The 6,113-nt window shown below is 41.5% G+C and overlaps 1 non-coding gene across 1 annotated transcript; it reads left to right on the top strand.

The window, feature by feature from the left end:
- Positions 1-4,273: 4,273 nt before the first annotated feature.
- Positions 4,274-4,346, top strand: Trnap-agg. The gene has a single exon. It is a non-coding gene; the product is annotated as a tRNA-Pro (tRNA).
- The last annotated feature ends 1,767 nt before the right edge of the window (positions 4,347-6,113 follow it).

The raw sequence follows: 6,113 nt of genomic DNA, 5'->3' as shown, positions 1-6,113 counted from the left end.
CTTAGTACAATATGTTCAGGTGTTCCTCGATTGCCACATGTACATATCACGGTTTGCCTTGGCCCCGTACGGAATAGATACGCCATGACAAGGATCCACATGTTTTAGTCTTAGCTCTCTGACATATTTGGAGAGAAGGAGAAGACACGACGCCGTTTATGTGATGTCTCCCATTCTCTTTGTCACGTGTCTATTTTCCATTTGTGTAAGTGTTGTTTGGTTTGCATTTTTCTCTTGTTATTTAATCATTGTTTCTAGTTCACCTTGCTTCAACCAATATGAGGCAGCTCTATAACGAATAGTGAGGTCTATTGGACATGTTCATAAGACTACGTACAGGGCCTCCACTGGAGTTGTGCTAAAGGCTCCGGATATCCTAAGTAGTATTATTCTTTGTCCTCTCCTGGCTATTGTTTTGATGGTCGCTAATGAAAGACGATGTGCCCAGGCACTAGAAGCGAAGCATGCAATGGATTCAAATAACGCTGTATGATAAGTCCGCATCTGATAGTCTGAACTGTATTGAATTTAATCTCGCAAGTTTATGCTTGATTTTAGCGGTATTGTCTACAGTCAGTTTTGTGTGTTCATTGAAGGAGAGCCGTCAATCTAAATAAAGTCCTAAGTATCTTGAAACCTGCTTCCTTTGTATCTTTATGCTATTCAGTTTTGTGCTTGATTTCTCAATAATACGTCCTAAGGCAACAAGTGAACTGTTTTCCTGCTATTTTCAATTTTTTATGATTACACCAGTAACTGATCGTCTGCAATGTTTGTGTACATTTGTTGTCTAGTTACAGTCTCGACCGTGCAGAAACTACAACCAAAAGGTCGTCCGCATAGGCGACGACACCTTCTGTACGAGTGTCCCTATCCAAAATTACCAAACGGGGCTCAATTGCTACATCCCACACAATCGGCCCGCAGATTTATTCCTGTGGGCAACCCTTGGCTATTCTCTTAACCACCTTCTGTGTCCCTGCATTCCATTCTACAATTCGTTCTCTGCAGTAGTCCGTAAAGCTGGAATACAGGGCAGTAGGCAATCGAATTTCCCTTAGCCTAGCAAACAGTGACGGCCTCCAAAGATTATTGAAGGCTCTGACAATACCAGTAAGTACAGAGACTGCATATTTCTCTATCGTGTTGCCCACTATTTTTAAGGCGCAGTTTATGGCGTCATCTATTGATTTATGTTCTCTAAATCCATATTGGTGGGGTATTAGGTCGAAAAGGCGCCCATGCGCCTGTAATCCATCACATAGGAGCCTCTGCTTCACCTTGGCAAGTGTGTTCCGGAGACAGACAGGTCTAAGTTTTCGGGTCTGTCGGATCCCTGTCTTCAGATGTTATAATAACGATTGCGTTTGCCGTTTTCCAGAGTGTAGGAACTCTTCCTTGTACATTTAGATATGGGGTGATCAAGGTACTGGCATTCTTCGATGTTTCTGTGTATATCCCATCGGGGCATGGTGCCTTTGTATTCTTAAGTTTATCTACTGCCAAAGCTACTTCTTCCTGCGAGAAGGCGTAACGTCTTTCGGATCTTCGGTCTTGGCTGACGCACAGCGGTAGAGCAATGAGACTTATTTCTTATGTATCGGTATCTACGCTACAAACAGAACATTGATGAACTAAATTCGCGACTTGTGCGAGATATTTACTTCACCAAATATCGTAATTAAATCGTTTATAACTGATGGTTTATCGATTGCTATTTAAATATTAAAGATAAGTTCAAATCAGTCCAGCGACACCAAATTCCCTATACACTGGTTGTACTCTCAAATCTATAATCAGTCGTAACAGTGTTATTAATTCCTAACGTCAAGGAGTTTCTATATAAGCGCCGAGCGCTTCAGTGAAATAATATCGCACCACGTTATCTCTATAAATAATATTGTAAAACTTGGATGATAAATGCGTGAATTGACACGATATGCTGGTTTATTACACAATATTAGTCACTTCCTAACGGAGCCGTGAGGAAGAAGCTTTCCCAGGTGTTGGGGGGAATTATAAATTATATACTTCGTAACTATCGCCAAGTTCCACAGTTCATTAGTTATTACGAATGAAGTTGTCTATCTGTGTTCACTTCCTAAATAGTGTTAACTTCAGGTTATCTAATCAAAAGTCACTTCTGTCTAATATATGCAAGTCCTCTATCTGAATTCTAAATAACGTAATATTTGAAGTCAAAGTATCGTTTCACTGCGTCATAGTAGATCGCAATAATCAATTCTGAAAAAACAATTAATTGCGCCTACATATACGAGCATTCAAAAGTGTGACCTGCTTCGGCTAACGCTCGTAACGCAGTGACAATGGATTGAATTATCCTTAGCCATTACTCACGAATCTCAAAGAGTACTCACACGGAGTATTCTTTGGGAACGTTGGTTCTACTTTGCGAATTTTAATTATAATGATTTTGCGATTTACTATTATTTTGAATTTTGAGTTTGATTTTACTGGAATCCTATCTTTCTTTCGTATGTTAATAAATTTCTAAGTACTAGATTCCTGATTCAGTTACTGGTTAATATCCAAATAATAGTGTTAACTGGAAATTTGTTTGCTTGTTCATTTTTCATGGAATTTGGAACTTGTTTTGTGAAAATTTCTGGGAATTTTGGAGCTAATTTTTAATTTTCATTTCTCGTCCGAGGACGTGGCATTACGAAGGGGAGGGTGGCACCCTCATTTAAGTATGCGTTTTTCATTTCGTCACATAGGCCACTGTGATGTCGTTCGTCCTCTGTATGTGAGCCATCTGGCAGGAGCTTGTTTAGGAGAACATTTCCGACCACTTGTCATGGTTCCGTCTGTCCGTTTTAACGTTGATAGTACCATCGAGGTTTCAACGCGATCAGTTATTAAATGGTTGTCCCCACAAGTCTTTTCGTAAATTCGTTTTAACGAAGCCGGTCCAATGTTTTTGTGTGGTTTTGCAGAGTTCAGTTTTGTTCTTCAGTTTTGCGTCCCAATATTGATCTAGTCTGAGCTGTCGTTCTTGCACTGATATAGCGCTCTGATAGTACTTCCTCTTGTCCTACTAGTCTTTTCGTAATCTTATCAGCGCTAATGATGGAAGCAGAAAGAAAGAATTAAAATTTGTGCCACTGGCGGGACTCGAACCGTCTTCTTGCTTACTAAGCAAAAATGCTAATCATTACAGCAGCGCAGCACTATGGTCAAAATCGCTGCACGAATTACCCAAGTCGAGTGCCCTTCGCATCACAAACTTCAATTCATGTCTTCAACTTATTTTCCCCCTAAATTGTCACTCTTGTCAGAGCTCTCTGGCTTTGGAGTAGCACCCGAGTGTTGGACATAATGTGAAAGTCCTTATTGATCTTATAATTAAAGTTTTCCCTGAGACATTTAAGTCTCATCATTATTAAAATTTGTGCCACTGGCGGGACTCGAACCGTCTTCTTGCTTACTAAGCAAAAATGCTAATCATTACAGCAGCGCAGCACTATGGTCAAAATCGCTGCACGAATTACCCAAGTCGAGTGCCCTTCGCATCACAAACTTCAATTCATGTCTTCAACTTATTTTCCCCCTAAATTGTCACTCTTGTCAGAGCTCTCTGGCTTTGGAGTAGCACCCGAGTGTTGGACATAATGTGAAAGTCCTTATTGATCTTATAATTAAAGTTTTCCCTGAGACATTTAAGTCTCATCATTATCGCAGATAAAGATGAGACTTAAATGTCTCAGGGAAAACTTTAATTATAAGATAATCTTGTCAGTTCAGCTGCCCAAGGTCGTTGACGCGTCCGCCTAGCACTGGCCAGTGGGATGGCAGCCGTTTGTGCAAGACTTTTGTTAAGACTTGTGTTTAGAAATCTACACTGCCCTGGATAGCGTTTAATGCCGATTCTTCTATTACATTTATTAATTTACTCCAGTGTGCCCTGCCAAAAACTTACTGCTGTTGTTCTGTGTGAGTATTATGTATGTTTGTATAATTGCCTGTATGAATGATGATGGCATTGTGATCGCTGTGTGTCACCCCGTCCATGACTTCCCACTTTCTACATGAAGATGCCAATAGCCCTTGAAGGCCGCCGACCGCGGGCCACGGCACCTCCGAGAACGGTGCTGCCCATGACCCATTGTGTCGCTACACAGTCTGTCGAAGAACAGCACTGCCGGCAGAGAGCACCTCCCCCATCCCGCCAGCCGCACCAGACTCAAAGAGCACCCTGGACGACCTCGAGGGATGTACTTTGCTGGAATATTTGGCGGTCAAGCTGTCACAGGGCTCGTTGGTCTAGGGGTATGATTCCTGCTTAGGGTGCAGGAGGTCCCGGGTTCAAATCCCGGACGAGCACTAGCGTTTTGTGCAAACTGGTCGCACGTCGGTGGCTGAGTCAGCGCAAAAAGCTTCCCGTCAATGTAAAGCTAATTTCATAAATTATGTTTGGTAAGGAGATAACATTTGCCGCAGAGAAATCAGTATTACCTTGGCCTCCAGCATGTTCGCGAAAGGTTGGTGGTTGTCTTGCCCTGTTTAATGAAAATAGATTACAATCATTTATTACATCCTCTACTGTGTGTCCTTTAACATCTGTTTTATCGGCATCCCATACGGTTGACCGTGCATTTATATCTGCTAATATGAGCGGTCTTTTCCCGTGTGAAAATCGTGCAATGCCTCGCATTTTGTCAGTAAAAGTTTCTATGTCGTATGAATATTGGGCATATATAGATGAAATTATCCAAATGTCACGTCCACGTACGATCTTTGCTGTGACAATGTGTTCTGTTTATCACTGAGATAGCCTTGTTACAGTCAAATTTGGGTTCATTAGTACAATTGCTGGCTTAGCATTCTGAGTTCCCACGATTGTGGTGAATTGTATCGGTAGGCCAGTTATTTTACCACCTCGCGTATATGGTTCTTGTAGGCAGGCGATATCAGTGTGTATTTCGCCTAATAACCTGCTGAGTTCAATGCCCACAAGGGTACTTCCCATACAGTCTTTATTTGTTTAACATGACTAGCATTTTGTGTCCGTGTGATAAGTTCCGATTATGGTTGGGGTGTAAGGTCTCGCGATTTAAATTGCAATTCGTATTAGTGAACGTTATTCACTGTATAGTATTCTGTACGTTCAATTTGTCGTTCATAAAGCATTTTGTATCATTGGCCTTCGGCCCCCTATCCTTCGCCACAGACCTTGTTCCTGTACTTGCATGGTTTACACCCATTGACTATCTCCTATTTCCAGTCAAATCTCTTGTGCCCTGACTTCGCAAATCTTCCACACATCTGAGTTTTATCACATCGCTTAATAGGGTGTCCAAGTCCCAAAGAGTTAAAACATTTCTGTATGGCTACAAAACGTCTAATATTTAATGCTTCAAACCGAAGCAGTGCTTTCATTCAGCAGTAACTGCTGACGAATTTTTGGTGGTTCTTCAAGAACATTGTTTACTGTGCGTTTCCCTCTCAGTCCTGTTTTAAACTTGACTGAGACACCCTCACTAAATTCTTCCCTTGATATGTTCTCGCTGAGATTGATTTCATACAAGTCTTCAAGAAATTCTTCATCTGTTAAGGCCTCTAGTACTTGGTAGACAGCAAGCTGTGGCCTAAATTTTCTAGACTCTAAACACCTAATATTCTGAAGTTGTGCTGCCTTTTCCATTATTTTTGTTTAGTGAGCTTGTGTTTCGGTCGCCAAAATTACAGTATTTGCCATCAATCTTATTGCCTTTAATTTGACTTTGGCCTGTCTCGGATTTATCGTCTTTCTTAACGTTTCCCGTATTGTTTTGGCATCTTTATCATTGTCTGATTTGAAGAAGAGGGTGCTGGTCTGTTTGTATTTCATTTGACTAATTTGTTGCTCCAACTTGCTTTTCAAATTCCTCACAGGGCACAGGCCCCAGCCGTCGCGAAAGACGCTGGAAAGAACTGATTTTTGCATCCCTGCTTCTCGTTCTCCGCTTTCAATTCTGCAATCTCTCTCTGTGAGCCTCCAAGGCGTGCCTGCGCATCAGGGGTGCTCACTGCTGCTAATTCCCTACTTAGTTTAGTGTTTTCGACTCTAAGTTCTATTATTAATAGGGGACAAAGGAGGTTTCGTTTGTCCT

Source organism: Schistocerca piceifrons, chromosome 2, assembly GCF_021461385.2.
Source record: "Schistocerca piceifrons isolate TAMUIC-IGC-003096 chromosome 2, iqSchPice1.1, whole genome shotgun sequence".
In the NCBI taxonomy this organism is placed as follows: domain Eukaryota; kingdom Metazoa; phylum Arthropoda; class Insecta; order Orthoptera; family Acrididae; genus Schistocerca; species Schistocerca piceifrons.
This window is presented reverse-complemented; position numbering and strand designations above follow the sequence as displayed.